This window comes from Micropterus dolomieu, linkage group LG07, assembly GCF_021292245.1.
Source record: "Micropterus dolomieu isolate WLL.071019.BEF.003 ecotype Adirondacks linkage group LG07, ASM2129224v1, whole genome shotgun sequence".
NCBI lineage: Eukaryota > Metazoa > Chordata > Actinopteri > Centrarchiformes > Centrarchidae > Micropterus > Micropterus dolomieu.
This window is the reverse complement of record NC_060156.1, coordinates 4575972-4601961: the sequence shown is the minus strand read 5'-3', so window position 1 is coordinate 4601961 and position 25990 is coordinate 4575972. Positions and strand designations below refer to the sequence as shown.

The 25990-nt window shown below is 39.2% G+C and overlaps 1 protein-coding gene across 5 annotated transcripts in view; it reads left to right on the top strand.

Moving 5' to 3' along the window:
* adarb1b (adenosine deaminase RNA specific B1b) overlaps positions 1–25990 on the top strand; it is a 123036-nt gene that overhangs the window by 34452 nt on the left and 62594 nt on the right. For 4 of the 5 annotated variants that reach the window (XM_046054079.1, XM_046054077.1, XM_046054078.1 and 1 more), the window contains one exon: positions 15247–15322. The exons of the other annotated variant lie outside the window; for it this stretch is intronic. The gene's annotated coding sequence lies outside the window, so the exon portion shown is untranslated. The remainder of the gene's footprint in view (positions 1–15246; positions 15323–25990) is intronic. 5 annotated transcript variants of the gene reach the window in all.

The window sequence follows — 25990 nt, the reverse complement described above, 5'->3', positions numbered from 1 at the left end:
TGCCTTCATAATGCCATTGCCATCTCCTTTTGATCTTGTACTGCATTGTATGGAGCATGCCACATAAGCATTCAAGGTAAGAAGTCATGTGACCTGCTCCAGCCAGATCTGGCAGTTACTAGAGTGGTTGGGGGAAACACGTTTTGCTTTTAAAAATGGGTGACAATTCCCCTTTAAGCTATTGAATCATCAACAGACATTGCTGAATCACTGAGTTCCCATTCATGGGTTGCAAAAAATAGCTGAGTAGAGTACAGCACAGAATTGTAATTCAGTACCACAATGGATTAGATGTAGAACTCTTTCCTCAGCAGCTGGTGATTCTGATATCATGCTGCAAATTACACACACACACACACACACACACACACACACACACACACACACCGGCAATCACTTAAGCACACTGAACAAGGAAAGCTTTCTCTGCTATGTGAATGAGTAGCTATGGCTGAATGGTGAATGGTTGAGTGTGTCCTCTGTCTCTGTGAGGTCGACAGCCCAAGAAAGATTAGTAGGTAGCACATCAAATGAATGAGAAAGGAAGAGAGGAGGGGGGGAAAAAGGTGATGGCTCAGGAAAACCCGCTGCGTTACATGTACTTTAGGGAATTATCTCTGTGAGAATTCTGCAGGGTCAAAGAGTGGACACAGGCACACACACATACAATATCTCCAAACTTAAATCTCTCATTAAATCTACATCAATCTGATCCACCCATTTGCAGTTCATCGTAGTACCTCTTTTTGTTTCAATTCCTCTGCCCTCTTCTCTTACCCCTGAACTCAAAGTGCACATTCACATTTATTTTTGTAAATGTGTTTCTGCATTATTCATTACTAGCCTTTGGCATACCTTATGGGTGGCCTATATACACTGGTTATGCTCTTATCTTCTCACCTGCAGGTCTTTCTCTATATCCTGTCCTGGCACATTTTGGAAAAAAACATTTCTATAGCTGCCAATTGTGAAATCCCATTAAAGCTGCTGACAATAACAAACGGTTTGTTGTTGACTGGGTGCAGGACGCTAGTAAAGAGAGTCTTTGTCACTAATTGGTGGCCAATGTAGTTGGCAAGGAAGGCGAGGGTGGGGCTGGGTTGTAAATGGAAGCACGTTTAAAATAGTCAAGTCTCCCAGACATGCGTCACCACAGCCACGCCAAAACGCAGCTCCTTCTCCCTTACTGGTTTCCATATGTTCAGCTGGCACCATGCTCTACACTGTCGCACATCTCCCAGCTTTGCATGTAGATGACAAAAATCCCTCTTACTGCCTTGAGCATCTGAACAAATCAGAATAATAAGTTAATTTATTTGGCACCAGCTTTAAAGAAAATGTAGAAACCAGGGCTGCACGATATGGTAAAAAGAATCACAATTTACATTTACACTGAAAAAACTATTAAAATCATGAAGATGTGACATTTATTGGGATCTGTACCAAACATGCATGTTTTCTTACACCTGGAGAACAGGATTTGTAGGCCTGGGCATCTCTGCAGCGCTACAGTACTTCATTATAATGTCACACATTTTACCTTCATCAAAAAAATCGCAGCTTCTGCGATTTGGCTATTGCACTTGGCCAAAAAATAATATTTCAACTAATTGTGCAGCCCTTGGGCAAACTTTTAATTTCTTCATTTATTTTATTTTATTTAAGATGCCATCCCTAGAGCTAGCATGGTGTATCGGCCAGTTGTTGCTGGCCCACCACTTACACGCCAATACTGAAATATATATACTGATATGCAGTATGAGGAGCTGGATACCATGTTGTGCCAGACCGATTTTACTTTAACAAGATAGTAATATACTCTTTTGTCTGTTTGTTATTTATTTAATCATGTATTGTTTTGTCATTGAGCCGGACAGAAATTGGGGTGGGGGGCACAAACACGGGGACAACAGGAAACAGCAGAGGAGAAAAAGAAAGAAAAAGAAGAAACAGTCAAACAAAATCAATAAACAATACAGCAATATAACAATAAATTTAAATAAGTTTCTTTAAATAATTACTAAATAAAAAGCATAAAGATTTCATCTAGTGCCGCCATCAGATCAAACTTTCAATTTGTCCAGTACTTCGTTTTATGACCGAATACCAGGAAACCTAATGACATTCCCATCAGCCTGAACTCTACTTTGTGTTTAGTTCTAATCGGCAAATGTTGGCATGCTGGGACATTAAACTAAGAGGGTGAATGTGGTAAACATTATACTTAGTAATCCAACGAAGGTTAAAATGAAGGGCAACTGTACTTGGTTGAAGATACTGGAAGACGTTTCGTCCCTCATCAGTTCTTCTGAAGAACTGAAGAAGTCCTTTGGATGAGGGACGAAACGTCTTCCAGTATCTTCAACCAAGTCCAGTTGCCCTTCATTTTAACCTTCGTTGGATAACTATGACCTGGATGACTGAGAATCTTCATAGACATTATACTTAGTAAACATTAGCCTGTTGTGATTGTGAGCATGTTAGCATGCACGTGTTAGCATTTAGCTCAAAGCACTGCTGTGCCTAAGCAGAGCCTCACAGGGTTGCTAGCGTGGCTGTAGATTATTGGTCTTGTTATGAGATTTGCCTAAACCTGTAATGAAATCATAGTATGTTTGGTCAATAGCAAAACCCAGCAGCCAGACTGAGCTTCTATTCTTCAGCTTCTTTGCTGAAGTATACCAGCTGTCTGATGTTAGAGAACGTGCTCTACTAGTGTTGGTTGGGGTGGTCCAGCTGGGGATAGGTTTGATATAATATGATGATTGTAACTGTGGTTGCAGATTTTCAAATCATGTGGTTTCCATTAGCTTTACGTCATTCTTCTGTGTTTCCATATTCCATATCTGTGTTTATAGCTGCCTGGAATGTCTTGCATCATGGAAAGTAAAGATTGTTTCATTGTTCGTCCAGTCACAAAAAAATAAGTTTTTAGAATTGGCATTGTCAGGTTGACCCTTTTGGAAGAAAAAAACCCTCGGCTAAACTCTGCCCTCTACTCTGACGTTTGTACTGACCTATAACTTTAGTAAACCGTTCAATCCCTGAACTGATGCTCTTGGCATTTGGCAGCCACCCAAAGTTGAGCATTTAGGAAAGCCATTGACAATAATAGTTGTGATTTAGGATATCAAAAGCAACTCTTGCCTCCTTTAAATTGATGTGGGTAGGAGACAAGTATGAATACAACTCCTGCAGGGTCTTGAAGGTAGATGTACCCAAACCTTCATAATGTGAGCACAGAAATTAGTATTCTTATACACAGACTAAAATATTTGTTATTAAAGGGGACCCTTTATTTTCTGTCATATATATAATGTCACAATGTCGGATCGTACACAGCCTTTTGCTCATGATCTGATCCAGACACAGTATGCCCTCAAAGTATAGGGACCTGACCATCCACCTGCGCAGTCTGTCTCTGGATTCCTCTGCTTTACTCATAGCACTTTCTGCTAAAAAACAGTATGGAGATCTTCTGGCTGTGTGAGACTGCTGTGCTCAGGACTGATCTTCAGGTTTTTTGTTGTTTTTCAATGTGTCTTGCTGAAAGTGCTTTTTTGGTTGTGAAGGAAAGCTACTTAGTTTCTTGTTAGTTAGTTAGTTCAGCTCAAGGCCCCAGCCTGGGCCTGAAAACCTCTCTGGCGGTCCAAAGCTCCTGTGCTAGCAGTGCCATCACAGTCAGAGACAGCTAAGCTAACAGGGCTAACATGGCTAATAGCTGCACGGCTAACTGAGCTAACAAGTTAACAACAGCTAGTGTTACAGCTAGCAGCAGGAAGCTATTACTTTAAAGCTATCTGTCTGTCTAAAAACTCCATAAAACATGAAACAGTTTTACCAAACTCAGTTGAGACTTTAAACTATGGGGCTGCATAAAGGGCCAGTATAAGATAAATAAGGATTTAAGAAAGGAGCTGCGAATCATGCAAAGCTACTTTAAATCCTGGAATAGAAGTATAGACCTGGAAATGAGCATAATACGTCAACTTTAAATTGGAATTACATTAAATTGTTCAAATATTGATACTTGATGTTTTGCACAGAGAAAGAAATGTGTCCTCTAAGTACTGTAGTTTCACAGCTTGACTGCATTATGCAACATTATTTCTCACAGTCTACTGCAGAGAAGTACGTAGCATAGCTGCTTACAGTATACCTCCTTCCTCATGCTGCGTCCTTTCGTGACTGTTGAATTGAGAAGTGACCCTGTCTCTCCTTAGCTCTCCTGTTCATCATGAAGTACACTCAGCTAATATCCAGCTTGATTTACTGTGTTCACTACTGTCACACAACATTATGAATACGGTTTGATGGGTTGTCATAGTGACATGAGTAATGTACACACTGGAGGATTGTGTCATCTGGAAAAAGTGATGACAGTAATAAAATGTGTCCAAATAAAAGCCATTCTAAAGGGATTTCAGCCCTTCAACATTCAATGTGTTCGTATTGTACTGAATGAATTACCCTACTTTAAACAAGGTTAAAGTAAATCATTGAGTCAAGTTTTTTAGTCAGACTAATGCGTGGGTTGATGGGTAGATTCAAACTTCTTCTTGCTACCTTGCCTTAATCACATTATCTTTGTATTCCTGGTTTTGTTAATTACAAAATCCATGTTTTCTCAGACACGCTGAAAGATTGAGCCCAGATTTCAGGGTAATTGGTCTGTTTTATATTTGATTTAGGTCAGGACCTCATTTGTCTGTGTTTACATGTGGTACTGGTGCAGGAAGAGCGAGTGCTAAACCCTCCAGGCCACAGAGGATGTTAACTAACTGAACCCATCTGTTGTATTTGTCAAGTGTATACCATGCTAGTTCACCATAAAAGGTTACTGCTTTGGTTTTAACTTGTCATAGAGTGGCATTGTTTTTGGTAATCTTAGGGGCTCTAGAGATGGGAACGTCAGTCAGTTTGTATGCCATTTTGACCAAGTCTGAGATATCTGTTGGATGGATTGCCATGAAGTTAATACAGAATTCATTAACCCCACAGTATGAATCCTCATAACTTTTGTGATCCCATGACTTGTTTCTTTAACGCCATCATAACTGTTGGATTGATTGCGATGCAGTCAGGTATAGACATTCGTGTCCCCTCCAGGATGAATTTTTTTTTATCTTTGGTGGCCCCTTAACTTTTACTCAAGCTTCATCATCAGGTCACAATTTTAATTTGTCCAATACTTTATGACCAAATGCCTGCAATACTAATGACTTTTCTGTCAACCTCAACTGTACTTTGTGTTTAGCGGTAATTAACAAATGTTTACATGCTAACATGCTAAACTAAGATGGTGAACATGGTAAACATTACACCTGCTAAACATCAGCATGTTAGCATTGTCATTGTGAACATGTTGCAATGCTGCCCTTAGCATTTAGCTCAAAGCACCACTGTGCCTCACTCAGACCTGCCAGCATAGCTGTAGACTCTTAGTCTTGTTCTGAGAACATCTTGTTTTTCTTTATTCAACAGTGTTACATCACATGGATGTGACTTCAATAAAAAGTTATTTTACAAATTATGCCATAATAAAAAAGAACTTGTTACAAATGGCCATATTTACATTTACATATCTTTCACATGAAATACTTTGCAGTGTGTATCTCAAAATTAACTTGGTTGTATTAAACAATGATGGAGTGCACTCCTCAGTCACTTGGAGTGGAGTTATGTGTGTGTGTGTGCAGATAACTGTGTAGCGTACAGTCACGACTCTGATAAATTAAAGAGCCTGGAGACTCGGACTCCTGAGAAGTGGTGTGCAGATATTTTTTTAAGTTAATGGCCTGGGCTGTAAGCAAAATACATTGGTCTTGTTCTGCAGTTAACATTTATATACATGTATACCCACGCACATATACACACACACACAGTTTGCCCGCAGTGACACCACAGGGTCACAATGTATGTGATGGAGTCAGTCAGCTGAGAATGACCTCTTTTAATGCAGCCGCTCTGTTTAGCCCCCTTCTAATGAGTGGTTGTGACTCATAATCTATACTGTGTTCTAAAGCCGGAGGCGTGATCAGCCTGATGGTGTGTTTGCGTGTGTGTACAGTATGGGTAGCTCGTGTCAGATTTGAGTTGTGCAAAGTAGCTCTCAGACGCAATTTTTCTTGACTGATAATTGTATATGAAGAGTATTTATGAACAGTTGTACTTTAAAGACAACCGTGGTGTTATTACCAGTAGCTGGTATAGCAAAGATCATGAAATGCAAGAGGTGTTTGTTTGCTCTTTGGCCAGAAAAGCTAGTTGTGTTGTGCAGACAGAGCACCAGTTTTTTAGTTTTTATTATGAAATGTTTTATGATATTTATTTTATTTTTCCAACTAATTTTAAAGCTATTCTGTGTGACTTTTTCTAAGCAGTGGGACCAATGTGGCCATAAGATGCATTTAGAGGATGAGGGCAAATGCTAAAACATAGTAGAAGTAGCACAAGTAAAGCAACTATATCAAATGTTTGATAGTATCACCTAACATTAGCCACATTAAGCTACTGGTCACACAAGACTAAGTAAGGATATAGCAGCAAAACATCAAGTGTAAGTGTCTGTTTCTCTTTAAGATTAGTCATGAAAAAGGGACCTTTTGGGGAGTTTTAACTATTATCAATCATTTAATGGTTTAATTTGTGTTCCAGGGTTGGCCTTACTTGCCTTATTTGCAATAGCAAAGCTTAAACGATTTATCCTTCGTCCACACCTTTAACTATTGGCCTTAAATATTAATGCCTGCTTTTCCAATTTAGTCAAGGATCAGCTGAAACTGAATCTACTGTAGCTCCTTGTGGGGGTTGCGCTGAAATGTGTCTTTTGCTGCCTCGTGTGCTGGCAAGATGCACAAAACTGTCAACAGAGGTGTCAAAAGAGTCAAAAGTTTTTTTGAGTATGCAAGAAAAGTAGATGGCTAGGGAAAAAGAAAGGATGTGGATAGACAGTCGGGAAGGAAAAAGAAACAAGATAGGCATTGGAGTGCTAACTGCAGTGGCTACACACACACACACACACACACACACACACACACACACACACACACACACAGAAATACATGCGTTAGAGTTTTTAATCCCTCATTTACTTTAGCCTCAGGAAGGTTCATTCTTTTAAAATAAAATAAAAATACTTGGCTTAGTGCTTTGTTGTTCTTAAAGTATTTCATTATGACTCTCACTTGACACATCACATTTCACACTACTGTTGCGTCAGTATTGCATTCATGTCACATTTTGACATTAACAGGGCAGCTTTGATCACATTCCTTTAATTGAAAGGTTGGAGAGGTTTATCCTGCTACATTTATCTCAAAAACTTCATTAACCCGGGAAGGTTTGCTGACCGTGCGCGCTTGTTCTTAGTGCTGCCTGTACAATTCACATTCACACAGCTGCTACATGTATAGCTTTCTGCTATTGGCCGCTGAGCAGCTCCATTGGACTGACTAGATGTTAATTTTCCAAAGATACCTATGCAGCAGTATTTTGAGGAAGTGAGTCATTCGCTTGTCCCTCACAAACTTCCTCAGTCTGTGACTTCCATCCTAATTCCTGACTTGAGTTTTTTTTTTTTTTGAAGTGATCATCACCACACATCACGCCATCCGCTGTCACGCCATCTGTATAATGATGCTTAAGCATGCTGAAGTTTGTTGCAGTCATCTATCACCATCACAGCATCATCTGGCACGTCAGTTTCACCTGCTGAAATACGTCACACTTATCAAATAGAGTTTTAGGATCATTTAGACACACAGTCTTGATGTAGTTTGCAGTTTATTGATCGATTGAAGTTTAAGATTTGTAGCATCTTTCAGAGAGATTTGAAAGCAGAACAACAGGAGATAAGTAATACAGTAATAAATAAAACAAATAACATTTAAAGGGTGATCCCAAGAAGTAATTCCAACCAAAGTGAATAACTGCCAGTGGCACTCGGAGGCCACGGAAAAAAGGTCATGTAAAATTAAAGGATATTGTCGCCTGCCAGCTTACACTGTCATTCATCATTAATTGCAATAGAAGCCTGGTTTTTGTTTACTTGTGCACTCCATGATTCACTTGCTAGCTCCATAACACTGTCTGCTAGGAAAGGGCTGGGGGCGGTGGAGAAGGCGGTCACTCGGTTGTTTTTGATAGCTGGAGTGCCCAGAGTGTAACAGGATACCATAAACAAAGGATCATAAATAAATGCAGCTTTACAGAGCAAATACCATTCAGTTAGAAATACCTTGAATAGTGCTGCAGAAATATTTATTGTCGTGGATGACGAGCTTTATTAGTTGGTGATAGATGAAGCACATTACTGGATACATATGAATGAGATAAAGATAATACTTCACGGACAGTAAAGATACTGAAAGTCTTTCACCAATCAGGAGAGAGGAGTGTGACGTTGCCTGCATTTCTGTCAGTTTGGTCTGCAAACCTTTCTGTAAATAAGCAACATGAAATAATAAAGTATCTTACTGAGATTGGGTTTGTTTTATTTTCTCAACTTTGCAGAAATAAGAGACAAGAGAGGCTCAACCATAGTTTGAACTGAGAATGCAGATGATTTGAGAATAATAATAATTATAAACTTGATTTATACAGCACTTATTAAAACAAAGTTAAAAAGTGCTTTACAAGATCCAACAAAGATTTTTAAACATTTCAGGACACAGGCCATAAAAATTTTAAATAAAATGAGCTGCACATGGTTTCTTCATTCTTTCTAAACGTGTGATGTCAGACATTGACTTTAAATAGTGACATTGCTGTTGTAAACGTTAATGTTGCTGCTCTAGAAACAACATTTGGTTCTATTTAAAATATAAAATTCTAATTCTATAATTAATTTAAAAACAACCAGACAGCTAATATTTGTTTATTTATCGCATGTCATATGTCAAATCAATATATACCAATGTTATCGCACATTGAATACGTCTCACCAAATAACCATCACCAAATAATAGTAAAGTACTCGCAGTGGTATCAAAGAATCAGTTCATTAAGCAGCCTCACTAATAGTATCAATAAAAATTAACAATCCCAATCCGTAACAACTAGAAATTAGTAAAATGCTTTTTTAAAAAGATATGGTTTCAGAAGTAATTTAAAAGATGTCCCCGATCATGCAAGCCTCAAGTTCTGGGGAAGGGAGTTCCAGAGCAGAGGGGCCCTGACTGCAAAAGCCAAGACTTTTAGTCTTGAGCTGGGACTTGGGGACAGGCAACAGCGAGCCCTGCCCGAGGATGTATTATGAACCCATTGAACCAGTATAGCACCTTTTTTGTTATTGGTAGCAACAGCATCCCTCCTTAAGTAGTGGATTAAACAAGAAACACAGATCATTGAACACTGTTTGGGGTTTCTTCCTCTGGGAAATGTCATGTCAGAAATGCAGCTGAACTTTTGTTTGCGTCTCTGGAAACAGGGTTAATTGCACTGTGATGAAAGTTTGGATTAGCTTAGAGCAGGCTCCATTAACAGCAGTTGGGACTCAAAAACGGTTTTGTCTTCAGGTTTCACAAATTAAGATGCGCCATGACGTGCAAAGCCCATTAAAGAACCAGCAACCTAAGCATTTTGTCCCTGCTTCATTAGCATTAAATTGCTCACCAGTTGTTGTCTTTCATGTATCACGATTGACATCTGCCACTGTGTTTGGCTGCTCATTTGGAACTGCAGCGGCAGAATGCAGAGTCTGTGCAAAAACCACTGAATCAGGAGCTGCATTCAATAAGATCTGCAGCTGCTTAGGATTTTGTTACAGACTTAGCATCACAGTGAAAACGTCTGTCAGGATGAACCTCATGATTGCAGATTCTCTGCTACACCTGTGGGGGGGGGGGGCAAAGGTCAGCTCTGGGATACAAGTTATTGCCCTTCATTTCAGCAAAATAATGCATCTTGATGCAGTGTTATGATGAGATTTCAGTTTGATACAGTGTTGTGTTTCTCTATAGTCATTCTCATTGTTTAACAGCAAGCAACATTCAACCTCTGCTTTCACCACTAGCCCTCAGATCTTTCTACCTTCTGCTCTGGATAGTTCATGGAGAAGGCAAGACAGAATCTCCAGAGCAGACGGTGGCAGATTGATGTATTCACCACTGCAAAATGAGCAGTAGTTGTATCCTTAGAGACTAAGGTGCGAGAGTGCAAGCATAGCCTGTCCTCCTCTTCTGTTGCATTACTTGGTCACAAGACATGAGAGAGAGAAAACAAGGTGCATAGCAACTTACAACAGATTTATGTAACAAATTGTAAACTCTTTCAACAAAAACCTATGTAGATGCTCCTGTTTCATTGCTGACTTCTTGATGATCTTTTGTCAGCACACCATTGCTACATTTAATTATTTTAAAGCTGGTAAATGCTGTGTAGGGTAAATGAATGTAATAATACTGTGACAATGACATTTCTCATTTATTGGTATTTTGCATTCAGAGAATCCTTCCATGGCCGTTCGTACATAAAAAGAGAACAGTTTTATAGATTTTTATCAGTTTTATCTACAATGCATCAATCCGGATCCAACTTATTCTAAATATGAAGAGCAGAAGTGAGGAGTATTGCATTTGATTTTAGGCTTGTATTCAGTAGGTTTAGCATGAAGCTGTGGTGTTTGAATTTATGTTTATTTTGAGATGTGCCATTGGTGTGGAAACAGTACTGACCTACAGTATTTAGTAGGGGTGTGACGAGACCCTCGAGACGAGACGAGATTTTAACACTATTTTTAAGAAATCTTTAATGCTGAAATATATGGAAAATATATGGAAAAATTTGTGCATTAAACACTTTATTTCCTGCATTCTGATGATTTTTTCTGTGCCAGTTAATAGTGATTGTTTTAATTATTTATATAAAGAGAAACACAAAATTCAGGTGGCAGGTGACGATTCAAAATCTATAGCCTAACTATAACAGAATATAGTACAGTGCAGCTCTCAGTCATTCTGTGCCGCTTTCAGATCTGTTTCTCTATTAGATCAACTTATTTAATATCATCCCTGCTGATTCATGATTTGGTCTTCCCTCATCGTTGTGTCTTTGTTTGTTGAAGTAACTTCTTCAAATGTGACAGTGGCACCTTTTCACCCTAATGATAAATTATTTAATTTTAATTTAGTTAAAAACTCCAGGACTTTAATAGCTCCTGTGTTGCAGGAGATTTTCTGCTCATGGTCAAAACTTTCTGCACATTCAGAATCTCTCCCACGTAGGCCATCTGTGTTCTCTGACATGTCCAGAGAAAAGGCAGAATATTACCAGACTAATGTCATCATTATTGAAAAGTCTACCTGCCCTTTACTCTGCTGTGCATAATGTTTTTGATCCGCTGGTAGTAACGTTATGCCCTTCAGACCATTTGACCGAAGCAGTTTGGGACTGCATGTTGCACGTGAAACTGAAAGTAAATGAAACACTTTTGATCGGGCAGAAATCTCACCACAAATCCACACAAGTTAAACGTTAACTTCCAGTGCAGCTCACAGTCCAAAACAGAGCAGGATGCGCTTCAGTTTTTAGATGTTTATGTTGCAACACTTGCTACGTTACCACTCGTCACAGCTGTCTGGACTGTTGACTGAATGTAAAAAGGTCTGGACTCGCAACACGAGCAGGTTCAGCAGATTACTATCACAGCGTATGCTGGTGTCACACAGCTGGGCGGAGTTGATTCACTCTGTGAGTCTATCTCATCAGTTACACATTTATATTTCACTGCGTGAGAAAATGAATGTAATTTGCGTGAGTCTCGCAAGACAGCTTTTTACCTGACGACAATTCTTGTCACAATTTAATCTCACACCCCTAGTATTTAGACATTTAGGGCTAGCCTGATATAACCTAAGCTGTGCACACTGTATGCTTAGATGTGTATGACTAATATGCTTGTGGTCACTTTTTCTAAACTTGGCTTTCAGGTTGAAGGTTCAGTGTGTAAGTTTAAGTGGCATCTAGTGGTAAGGGTTGAGAATTGCACCCAATGACTCACTCACCGTGACCCCCTTGCTTTGCAAGCATGCAGAAGAAGATGTGGTGGCTCTTGTGCTAAATTGAATTTAATTTATTGAAGGATAGCCCCTTGAGAGGCAGAATCTCATTTTCAAGGGGGTCCTATAACACGAATACATAATGAACAATTACAAAACAGAAGATTACACAACCACATATAGTACACATACACATATACAGATAACTCTCACACCCACTCTCACCCACACCCAACACCCTCAGTTAATACAACGAAAAACAACAAGTTAAAACAATCCTAAAACTTTAATTATACCAATTGAAAATCAACCAACATTTAACCCCAAAACTACTCAAGTTATAAATTACCCTTTGTGTAAGCCTAATGTATAAAAAACCAACATAGCTATACCTGATGGTATTAATAACATGAACATCCTGTTTTAAGAGACAGAGCTAAAGACGCCAAGAAGTAGTGAAATGTGCTGATAGATCTTGGGGTAGGATGAAGATTATTCCAATTACATGGTGCTTTACATTGAAATGATTTCCGTCCAGCTACAGTAAAAGTTCTTGGTACAATAAAAAAGGGATGTTACATCTGTCTGAGTGATTATGGAACTCTACAAGGAACTAAAAATTGTTTAAAGTTTGGAGGACAGTTAAAGTAAACACATATGAAAATAAACTCCAGTGAAATTCCCTTCTTGCTTTAGGCTGTAACCAATTAAGCGACTCGTAAATAGAGCATTGATGAGTGTTAAATGGACACCTCATGAAAATCTTCAAAGACAATTAAAAACAACATTAAGAGGCCTAAGAATGGTGTCAGTGGTGTTCAAATAGATAATATCAGCATAATCTATAATCGGCAGTATCAACTGATAAATAATTATTTTCCTGACTTGAAATGTAAAACAGTGTATTGATCAGTAAATAGAACTTAAATAGCCATAGATATTTTTTATAATGAAGTCAATATGCAATTTGAAGTTGAGTTCAGTCCAAAAGTTAATATGCAGATGTAAAGTACTCGGACGATTATGCCTTGTTCCGAACACCATGTTACAGGGCTTCTTCTTAATTATTACCAATTTATTAACGTGAAGCCAGTTTTGGACCAAATTGAAATCCGCTTGTAAGGAGTTCTGAATTTGTAATATATCTGAGTTCGAGGTGTAAATAACTGTATCATCAGCATACTGATGCACTGAGCAATTTTTTGCAGATTTTGGATAAACCATTAATGAAAATAGAAAAAAGGTGGGGACCCAAAGTGGATCCTAGGGGGACACCCTTATCAAGCATTAATTATTCTGACTGGAAACCATGGTAAACAACACACTGATGCTTCCCGTGAAGATAAGCATTAAACCAGAGTAGGACATTTTGATACAAACCAATGGAATAAAGCTTATCAAGCAGCAGGTAGTGATCTACCATATCGAAGGCCTTAGAAAGGTCAATAAAGATAGCTACACTGTGTTGGCCTTTGTCAAATGCTGAGAACACATCATTAGCAAACTTTAAAAGAGCTGTGGATTTTGAAAAATCTGGTCTAAAGCCAGACCGATTAGAGGATAACATGTTGTACAATTGTAAGTAATACATGTGGTCCTCCATTTGTCTAAATTTCTCTTCTCTTCTTAATTCTAACAAACCAGACGACTACTACTACTACTTCTTTTTGTTTGTACGTATTCAACGTAGTGACGAAACACACTCTGTAGAGAAATTCAGATTCAGTCAGATTGGGCTACTGTAGAAACACGGCGACGCCACATGGTGACTTCCATGTAAGAGGACCAGCATTGTATGTACATAGAAATGGCTCATTCTAAGGTTATAAAAACATAACAGTTCATTATGCGATCCACCTAAATATTACACACTGGACCTTTAAGGCTAACTTTGCGGAGAGTGACTTTTGTGCAGGAAATGCTTGTGGCAGCTCAGAGAGTTGTAGAGCACCTTGGTGGATGTCTTGAATACAGATGATGGACACACACTCACACACTCACACACACACATATCCACAGGACATTGGAGGATGCAATAGGCTACCAGTGTCTTGTTTTCCAACCAAGTTGCCCATATGCCCAAGCAGATACCATATGGTCTGCACCGCTCACCCTGCTAGCCTTTTTTTTTTTAAAGGGACAAGCCAACTCTTTTCAGCCTGGAACTGCTCTATTAGAGTGGACGATGTAAGTTTAACCTTAAAGAAGAATCTAATATATTTGAGTAGGATCATGAAGTTTTACATTTTGTTCTGAGATTTTCACAATATATATTATTATATGTGTATATGATCTTCTATTGCACATGTATGTTGCCTGGTATCGTAATTAAATAGTAAGAAACCTTATTTATATAGAACCTTTTATAACACAGCTTACAAATGTGCTACTGATACTATTCTTGTGATGCCTGAACTTGTATCTTTAGCTTTTTTCTCCGTGGTTGGTTAGTTGGTAGGGTAGTGTGAGGCATGTAACTTGATATTAATTTATTTAGAAGCAGGCAACTCAGCTTCAGTCGATGATAAACCTTGCCAGTGTCACCTCCATTTTTTGTTTTCAAGATAGCCCTCTGTCCTTGTGCCTGTAACAGTGGCATCACTGTCGCTAATGTGACTAGACATTGGGGCAACATCTGCTCCCTTTTCCCACGTCTGTGTGGATGCCTTGGCTGTTTACTGCCACTCTGTTTTAAGTGCTGTTTTGTTGTGGTATTGCTGTGGTTGGTGCTGGATAGAGTCCAGTTGCCCGGGGCAGGGCCAGGAGGTTGTTGGCCAGCGTTTTCTTCTTATGTCGTGGTTCTTCGTGACATTCTACCGTCTGCCTGCAGAGATCCTTGGCCTTGATTCTTTTTTATTGCGGCTTGGGGTTGAATGTGCAACATCTCCTGAAGAAACTCATACGTCAGCTCCCTTTTAAGGACTCATGCACCCTGTGTGTGACACCAGTCAAACTTTATTTCTGCACTACAGTTAAAAGAAGGGTGTTCCTGTCGACTGAGTACGGCAGATTTCCTGCAGGATCACTCGAAGCCAGACTCCCATTAGTGAATGAAATATTTTTTGATGGCATATTTGAAGGAAGAATTCCAACAACCTCAAATATCACATTTATGCACTTAGCTATTATGTAATATTTATTTTTAAGATATGGACATAGTGACCTTATACTGTATGAACAAGTCCAGAATACGTTATGTATAGTGCCTCATCACGCATATATTAATGATCTACTTTTTTTCCTGCAGTTGCTGTGTGCGGCATTTGTGGACTGCAAAGGATTAGCAAATAAAACAGCATTCCCCTTGACTACGCAGTGGAAAGGTGAGTTCATAACTGTGATATTTCAGGCATTTAGCTGGCACGCTTACAGGTGCAGCAGTGGGATTCCTAAATGGCCAACATTTCAGACAGATCGCATTGTGGACATATTGCTGGGAGTATGACCAAACGAGACATAAGTACTATAAGAGAACAAACAAATGGGGTATTGCGTCTGAGCTACAGTGGGCTGACCACATGACTCTTTCAACCCTGGAATTACTCCTGTGACCGGTGTGCCAAATGAGGAGTAATGTTACCAGTCATTCAGAAATGAAGAAGGTTCATATTAAGTACGAGACAGAGTTCATAAACAGTGGTGTAACTCATACCTGCACCTGATGCCAGCTCACATCACCCCTAGTGTTCACCTTTAAGTGAATATACACAGTTTGTGCTCTCTAATTTCTTCCTTTGTTCTTTGAAGACTTTGAGGAGTACAATTCATATCTCTGCTCCAGTGTGACTATTTTTAGAATGGCCCAAATATCAAGGGATCCTGGACTCTTCCTCCCTCTCTTTTTGTCTCTCTTTGCCTCTCTTTGCCTGTCTCCTTCAGTTACCCCCATTCGATTGAATCTCAAAACCCTTGCTCTGTTGTGTAAGGATGATTAATTATTGGGCATGGAAATGCATTTATGTACAATACATTTACCGTATGTATGTGTGTCCCTTTAATATTCATCTCATGAAAATGATTGCGTAATATCCGCCGTGGCTTGAGAGGAGCTTTAAAGTCTGAAAACAATAACCCTGATGATGTCATTGTGACATCATCAGGTTTATCTCAGCTTGAGATCGAGATTTAACATTTTTAACTGTAAGCCTTTATTACAAACTTTGCATGGAGAGCTTGAAAAACGTGGGTATTTTTCAGGTGGCGGGGTTACTTTGAAATATTCTTTCAAGTAGCATTATAGGAAGTGTAAGATCTAGTGCTTTAGTCTTGGCGTCGTTTGCATCAGTTTTGACCATTATTTGTAAATTTTGCTCCTGTCAACTTCTGTCAACTTTATGGAAGTGCTATACTAAACCCTTTGCATAGCTCTTCAGATGTCTTCTTTTTGTTAAACACTTAAAGTGACATGTAGCAGTTATTTTTCACAGAGAGCCAGGGATAGCTCAGGCACTGGCAGTGTTATTGACAAGAAGAGACATTTAACGTCCTCCTTGCGCTCTTCTTAAATAGTCTCCATTTTCCTGCTGGGTGCTAGGGGGAAGGAACTGTCAGGTAGAGAAGGACGGCCACCTTGAGAAGATTCTGATCACCACAGGTTGCTACATGGAGGCTGTGCCCAGTGGCGCTCAGGTAATGGCACCATGCTGTCTTAGTAAGGACTTTTTTTCATTTCTCCCAGGGCAAGGGTGGAGAAAAAGTATAAAAAAGCCGTAAAATAATGTTGTCAGCTCTGCCTGTCTCTGTATCATACTGGCTCCCTCATCCTACCCTCCTGTGCAGCAGACACTGTTAACCACAGACAGCATGTCTGTGGTTTGTATCAGCACCAAACACACACATATTTTGCATTTGGCAATTTAAGCACATATTTGTTTGCTTACATCATCAAACTGCAAAAACATGCATGCAGACATGGCAGCCAAACCTGCTGTTAATTCCTTTAGTTATAATGTTGAATGTTTAGCCAATTTCCTATCTTCTGCCTGTCCTGATATTTGTGAGTGTTAATGGCAGCAGCTTTCCGGTAGCCTGTGCGGTTAGAAACCCACCCCGTGGTATCTTGCCCTCCTGCTTCCACCTCCCCTCCATTATTGTAATGAATATTTAGTGCAGTGTTAGCAATATAGCTAACACTTATCCAGTCACCGTGTGCTGTGTTGCTACTGGGTAGTAAGAGAGGCATTGGACTACACTCCAGTTGTATATTTTTAACATACATTTCAGTGCGTTGCTTCTGCTCGTAGTGTTTAAAATTTGTTTGTGTGGCTTTTATTGCACCAGAGCACAAGGTATATGGCATTCATTTGATAAATCAATCGTAAAATAGCTATTGGTAATGTACACATCCCTACGTACATTGTGCTGCCTCTGATGATTTAACCCTCGTACCACCCGGAACTAGGCCAGCAATATTTCATCTGTGTCATGAGCAAACAGTTTGTTTGTGCGTCTGAGCAGTGCACGAATGAAAAAGAAATGGGAACTGCTGGAAGGGTGACCTTTGGTCCTTCAGCTGGGACTTATAATTCAGGATTGGGTGGTGTTGCGTCATGCTGTCACAAAAAGAGCTGCGTTATGTATAAAGCTGAGATCTGCTACGTGGCTGGACTAGTCAGTATCATGATTTGAGTTTACTTTGCCATTCATCTGTTTACTTTTTCCCTGTCTGATGACACACACGAGTTTATAGTATTGTATGCACACACACCGTATGTACTGTATGTGTATGCTCCTCAGATTTTATGCTCAATCAGGAGCAATGAAGAGCATTGCATAAAATGTGTTTAATGTCAGTCTCTCAAAATACTGCACCAGAGAAATTCTCGGCTTATATATTTAATGCCTCTGCTGACCCTCTGGTCAGCAATGTGGAGGTTCTGTTGAAATTTTGATAGCAAACCTGCTGGGCTGATGCACATTAGGTAAGGACCATTAAAACTGCTCCCCACATTGCTTTGGACTCTATTAGTGAAGCATTTATTGAGTTCCAGCCCCCTCAAATGATTAAAGAAATTACATAATTTTCAGTAAAAACTGAGATCGCCCTCTGCTTCATTATAATAATAATAACAAAAAATTCCAATTAAAGATTACCTGCAATTAATATCTCCCACCAGAGGTCGGAGATAGTCGGACAATTTGGGCACCGCTCATACAAAATTGTGATTTAGTTTGTTTTTTAAAGGTATGCTGAATAAGCTATCAGCAGTTCCTGTTTCCTGTGGGTACAACTATCATTAGATTACTGTACTAAACAAAACTTAAAAGAGACGGTATCCTTGGAAAGTGTCAGCCTCACTGAATCTAAAACAAGTGTACTGTATCATGCATGTCTGTTTAGTTATGGCTCTGAGAAGAACGTAACTTGGGGCAAGCAGGCGCAAAGGGTTTTGCCTTATTTCCTCTTAGGGCTGTGTGTACTACGATAACTAACTTCCTGTTATTTCCAGAACACCGGCATGCCCATGTCCCTTTCACCTCAGCAACATGTCTCACATCTCTCTCTCTCTTCACACCATGAATGCCTTAATTGGGCCCCTGTTCAAAAGTTCCTTCTAACACCTATCCTTTTCTCATATTCTCATCCTCATAAATCATTTCCCTCTAATGTTGCTTTTGGAAAGCTGCTGATTTGGTCTCCACATGACTGTGGTCTAATGTGAAAATCAACATCAGCACTCTAAAATTTTTATAAATATTGAACTGGGTTTTAATAGAATTCTATTACTGTACTTTGGCTTCTCTTTCTTCAAATGCTCCAACCCCATATGTTCTGTATGATCCAGTAGCCAGAGTGCTTCGCAACCCTGCATCACACATTAGCGTGTATTTATGTATTTATGTGAAGAATTCATCTGGAAGAGTACCTGGGTTCTTTCCCACTCGGCAGCCACACTGTTGATCTGTTTCTCACTCTCTCTCACATTTCTTTTTTACCCTTTGCTGTCATACAAAAGTACATTGTACTGTACATGGACACTGGCTTCCAGCCATCTGACTCCATCCAGGAGTTGATGGATCCAGTATCAAAGCACACCACATTTGTTTTAGAGCCTGGAAGTGGAAGCGCTGACCAGATGCAGAAACAATGTAGTCATTGAGGCGACGCTGTAACAGAGGCTGCTATCACTGAGAGTGTAGATTCGACCCAGCACAGTCAGTCTGCTTTCTGTCTCGGTGACATCTGTTTTACACTGTACAAACTACAGATGGCACTTGGTGCATAAGGAACAGTGATTAACTTCATATTGTTACAATGGCAGGGTTGTGTTTACGTATCTATGCTGTAACATCAGTTCTGTGTACTTCTTGGATAAACAATAACCCTAGGTATTATTATTTGATGCTGACATGTTGTGTACATAGTCAGTATGAGTGTGATTATACATTGGTGGCGTTTTGATTATGTGACTAGCAGTGTCCAATAGAGCCTGACTGATACTGGCCCATAACAATGCAAATATTTTCAATATAAAGCAGTCAATGTACATTTTTTAACTTGAACACAGAACATAACCAAATGTTTTACTAGGATCCCTTAAGTTTTCATTATTAAAGAATTGACTGTTCGCTAAAACCTTCCCTCAAACCGCAGTTGTCGCTTCATCGAATAAATCTCTGGATTTCGCTACATGCTTAAGTGATGTGCACGGGGCTGTAGTAAGAAAGATATTGGTTATATAGAGAGGTTATACAAGGTGTGTTTATACCATAGACTGTATAAGAAGTGGACGTAGTCATCGTGACGTCACCCGTTGGTTTGTGGACTGCCGTTTTGAAGACTCGAGTTTGGCCGACAGGGTGGCGCAATGTTGAGTTTTCGCTCAACCTGCGGCAACGGACGTGACCAAATTTGGACAAGACAGTGGAGCTAACGGCCTTGTGTGGAGTTAGCTAGCTTGCTTAGCTAGGTGCACCTGTAATTTACTTTAACTCATTTTCACCCGGATGATAATTTTGTCTAGCAAACAACAGGCTTAAGTCTAAATGTGAAAAATGAAAAATGAATGAATGAACAGCCAACTCCCAATAAGCTTTTTCAACGGCGCTACGACGCTTATATTTACACAGTGCCGTGGGTACAAGTCACTTTAGCCTGATTGACGGAGCACCATGGTAACGACTTGTCAATCACATATAATCCCGCCCTGAATTATACCCTACTTTATGGTCTATTTTCCTCTAAATGAGACCATAATTTACTAAATGTACATCATGTACAAAACATGAAACAAGAGATTGAGACCATAAACTCATCAGGAAAGTATTTACTGAGGTAATAAATCAGGTGAGAAGTAGCCTCATGTTACCATTATTTCTAAATGAACCGGACTTCTTTTTGCGACCAGAAGAGTCGCCCCCTGCTGGATGTTCAATAGAATGCAGGTTTAAGGGTCTTCCGCATTGGACTCACTTCTCAGACCGGAAGCTTCCCGCTTGGTTTATACTCTATTGTAAGCAAACCTTTAGCATGCCTGACTAACTAGCTTACTACAGTAGTAATGCTAACGTACTTACAAGTCCAAAGAGTACCAGCAGCTAACAATTATGCATTATTTTGTGGGGTTACCGGTTATGATACATAACAAGCACAGTTCAGCCCAGTTCAGGACTGTAACATGTACCCATATTATTCCCCTCCTGCGTGGGAGGTGGTCCTGAATTCTGCATCAAGAGTTCAGTCGTAGCATTAAGGGGTAACATGTCCTGCTCTTTAATAAATGTGGGTAAGTTTACACACCAGCAACACCAGCCAAACACGTTGCCCATGATAGCGACGTTTTTGCCAAATATTAGCCCTCATCCAAACCCTTTTTACCTCGTAAAAGTGAAACTGTTTGTAAAATAGATACGATAAAGAACAATCCAACCTTTTACATGGCTCATCAGCTGAACAGGATGCTGACTTTTCACCTGGGACATGTAGCGTTAGCTTCTGTCTTTTAGCATGATATCATGTATGCAAGAAATGTAATATTTAAGAAACACATAATAGATCTTTAGAAATGACTAGGGATGAATCTGTAGAACTTGGATATGAAGTACCTGTAAAACATCTGTGCTATTCTTTATGCAAGCATTCACCTTGCTTGTGTTTCAGTCACAGACTGATTATACGTTGTTGTTTTAAACTGAGTCAGCCAGAGACAGTGTTTTTAGCCGACTCACAACCTAGCTACACCTGATAAAATCTGCCTGCGACAGTCGTTATTTCACCTGGCAAAATCGTCCGTCATCTGCTGAAAATGAGAATTTGCAGTATTCCATTTAACTTTAAGCAATAATTTAAGCTTCAACTTGAACCAGGACCTTCAGTATTTAGATCAAATAGCATGTGAAGTGTGCCGCATTTAGTAGCTACAGCTATTATTTCAATGTGTCAGATATATATTTACTCAGCATTTAGGTAAATTCAGTCAGATAGGACAGTATTAAACGTCTGGGATCCGAGGCCAAAACAACTTGATTGGGACATTCTTAACACGTAGTATTCTGTTCTTTATCTGGTGTAGACCTGAGCTGCTCTCTATTACAGTTATAAACATTCATATACACATATTATCACAAATAAACTTTTAAAGGAATGTGTTGTTACCAACTAACATCTGCTTGGCAAGGTAATTTCAAGTGACCTGATCTGCTCTGACACCCAATTCACACATTAATTACACAGACGCGCACAGATAAAACAGGAGAGTACTACTTATGGAAGTACCCCTCATAAATACAAATCCATCAAGCGTGTCTACATTAGTTATCTGTTGTTACAAGCATTATTGTCAGGAGACAAATTCAAGTCTAGACAGAAGACTCCTCAGTCAGCCTCACACAGAACACAGAGATGAGTGCGCACAGAGCTGCACACGCACAACGTTTCAAACTAGTGCACAGACCATATAACAGAGTGAGAAATATCTTATTGTCTCATTACAGATTAAACAGACCATTTCTGTCATTCTCATTACTGTCAGATTGGCAACAATTCTAGTTTAGATTTATGTGTAAAAAACTGAATTAAATGCATTTAGTATTTGCCCTAGAAACCCAAGAAGAAACATGAGAAAGAAACTATGATTGATTGTGTTTTTTCTTTTATATCAACGCTTGCATTCATAGAAATATGTTGCTAATTATCATTGTTTGTCTCTCCAGCTGGACAAGCAGCATTGATAAGAATAAAAATATATTGGAAATATGCCTGAAATACAGTCCCGCCCAGCCAAACATTGGTAGGCAACTACATAGCTTTCACTATAGTCTCTGTGCTACTGTAGGTAGGATTCAAGGATTCGAGGTAATTTTATTATCGTTACAATCGCATGTTGGGTTTGAATCTAACAATGTAAACATTGTTATATTAATAAAAGCAATTTAGCAGCCTCAATGGCCTGCAGACATCAGAGATAGCTTTATTTACACACATGCTTGTACTTTGCCCACCTAATCAGCTATCATACCGAGTCAAATCAGATTGTTTTGGTCTAAACCAATTTTCCTTACAACCTCACCACTGTCGCCACCATTACTAGAACCCCCTTAAAGCCTGTGATTTGATCTTCCTCACCTTGATCAGATTACACACTGGAATTAGTATAATTACAGCTGTCGCTGATTAATGGGCAAGCTATAATTAGCACTCTGGATATAGGGAGACTGTAAGTGTGTGTGTGCGTGTTTGATGAAGAAAGAATTGTTGTGCAGATGTTGGTGTGTGTGTGTGTGTGTGTGTGTGTGTGCGTGTGCGTGTGTACAACTTTCTACAAGTGCATTCTCATGTTCATGCGTATGTCTAAGAAGTGAAGCCACTACAGAAGTGCCTTAAACCTGCATTACTTCTAATGACCAGCAGGGGGTGACTCCACTGGTTGCAAAAGGAAGTTCGATTGCATTGGATGTAATGGCAAAATGATACTACTTCTGACTTGAATTATTACATTAGTAAACACTATCCTTGTCAGTAGGGAGGCACCAAAATGAAAATAAACTCATTGTCACTAAAATGCTCAGAGAATCAGTGTGTGAACATCAGAAGGGGGTGTAAGTCACACAGACGTCTTGACCTACGCTTTCATTAAAGTGCGATTATTTAATTGTTAATTGTATTAACCTTTCAGGCCTGCCTGCTGAATCAATCATTATCCGTTACAGTCAGCTGTGAACATGGAGGTCTCTGGCAAATCGCTACATGTTATACCTCAATTTTATCTTATATAGACAATGGTTTATTTATTGAGCACATTGAAAATACAGAAGCAAATGGAAAGATGTTTAAAAGTAAGGTGGATAATGGTGAGTGCTGGTGAGATTCAGTCAAAAGTAGAGAAGAATAGAATATTTTCAACCTTGTTTTAAAGTTAGTCGAACTCTGGGAAATCTTTTCTTAGGCTATTTGGTGCATAGCAACTAAATGCTGCTTCTCAGTGTTAATTTTGGACTCTGGGAAAAGTTAGCAGAAAGCTACCAGATGACCCGAAGGGCCAGTGGGGTTCATATGGTAAATACGCAGTGAGAGATGTAGTAGACAATTACAGATTTTTCACCACGCCACTGTTTTTTTCATATTTCACTGTTTTGCCAAATGTCTGTGTTATTTATTGGATGGATTAGGCCTTGTCACTTGAGTTTGACGACATGTTCATCCTTGTAGCAGTTTGTGGATGATTGATTCTGAGATGGGAATAAGTATATATTACATATATATGTTATTTATTATTTTATATTGCTGCATGCCACCGTCTTCATGCAAATCTTACACACGGTGTCATCAAGATTTTCTGGCTGTCACTTGTCATTTGCAACAAAGCTGACATTTCTGCTGAATGTCAGCAGTTACATTCTTTAAGTGACCAACTTGTTGGCATCTTTTTATCCTTCTCCAACCTGAACAGGAGCTTTCATGTGACAATAATGAAAATACCCTGATATACTGGAATAACTCGAATACTGGTATATAAATTCTTTCCTAAGTTTTAGAAAGTATTTTGCAACCACAGATTCTGAATTTCCACTTTACTCTTAAATGAACCCCGTGCCTCACTGAGAGAGCAGTTGATACAAAACCAGATGGATAGTATGGAGCTGCTCTCAGAGTAGCAGAGGAAGGAGAGAAGGTCAGCGATAAGAGATTGAACTGCAGCCGGATTTTAAATATTAATTGAGATGCAGTGTAGATCGGATATTGTGCATGCATGAGCTATTTGTGGGCACTCCAGGTTCAACAAGCTTAGCAACCCCTTCTGCCTCACAGCAAACTTCTCAATCAGTGAGAAAGGGTTCCCGAGCAAAATGGAAGAGCTGGCAAATGGACAGGATGGCTGAAATAGATTACGCAGATACAGCTACCCCGGTGGCAGGGCTGACCTTATCTAAACTTCACAGTCACGGGCCCATTAAGGGCTGTGACGTATCATAGATGGACCTATTCCTCTGTGTCTCAAAAACAGTGCCAAATGTAACACAATCTACAGTAAATACCTTTTATATATATATCATATAGCCTTTATTATAGCTTAATGTTTGAAATTTAAGATTAGAAATACTGTGTTTTACCAATACTGCAATTGCAATTATTTTCTGTAAATTCAACTTTGACTCGCTACAGCTTTTTTCAAGACACTGTCAAAGTTAAAATTGCACTTTTCAAATCATGCTTTTAACATAAAATGATTAAAAAAGCATCTGTTTTTAAAAAGCTTGCAGTATACGAAGCTGTACTTACATCACATTAATTACAGCGTTATATGAGCTACGGAATTTGCATTCAAGCTAACTTAAATTATTAATCGGTTAAGTTACATACACTTAAAGGTTCAATCAAACTATTTACAAAACGTAAGCCTCATGCTCTTCTGGAGAATGTCATATGTTCACACGCTTACGGTACAAATGCATTAGTCTTCATGGAATCAGCTCCAGCCAATGTTGCCATTAGCAGGGAAAACACCAGCCTAACACTATGGCAGATTGTTCTCCATAGGTGATATTAAAACATACAGCGCCTAAAACCACATGATTCACTGTCCCCATTGTCATTCTCTCACACAGGCACACACTATCTACTGCAATGCTGCTGGGGTTGGTTGGAAAACAGATTCTCCAGTGCCCTTTATTTGCATTGCCTAGATTTGTCTGGTTTTTCTTTTCATAGTTGAGATGGCTTAATATTTTAGTAGTTGTGAGCTAGTTATTTTTATTGCCAAAAACCCTATGTGTGCCACTTATGAAATAGTCTTTATTTCTATTTAATTTCTGTTTAATTTATTTAGAAGAAAGGAAGCAAATAAACAAGGATCAATGGGACTACTGTATAGAAGTGAATTTGCTTCATCTAAGTGAGAGTAAATGAGTTTTTCCTTTAGTCGTGTCGGCTGAAGATAAAGAATCATGGCCTAAAGTTTTAAAAGAGATATAGTGTGAAAAAGTATATTCACCTTTAGGCTTGCATATGTAATGTACTGGATATGGTGTCATTTTAAAAGTGTAACTTTAAAAACTGAAACAGTATAATCAGTCTGTGACTGGAACACATTAAAGGTGAATGCTTGGCTAAAAGACAAGCACAGATGTTTTACAGGTACTTCATACCCAAGTTCTACATATTCACCTGTAGTAATTTCTAAAGATCAATTTGTGATTTCAGTAGACTGTGTAGGGAGTGTTACGAGTGTATGCTTGTGTGTGTTTTATTGGATCCATTCAGTGAATAACATTTGTGATCTGTAGTGATGTTGTTTTCCCCCTGCAGCAGGGGGCCCTTTCAACAAGACTGTGTCATGACATGAGTTTGCTGTCACATTATTCTGAAATGATCTCCATTATATAAGACTGAAGTCGGTGGAATATCTATGCCAAATAAAAATACTGCTACAAACACACACGCATATTTCCAAATGCTCCAGCTGGTGGTTTGGGTCTGTAGTCAGAGCCATACTGCTTGGACAAGACAGTTACCAATATGTCAGGTTTTTGATAGCAAAGTTCATTAAATTAGG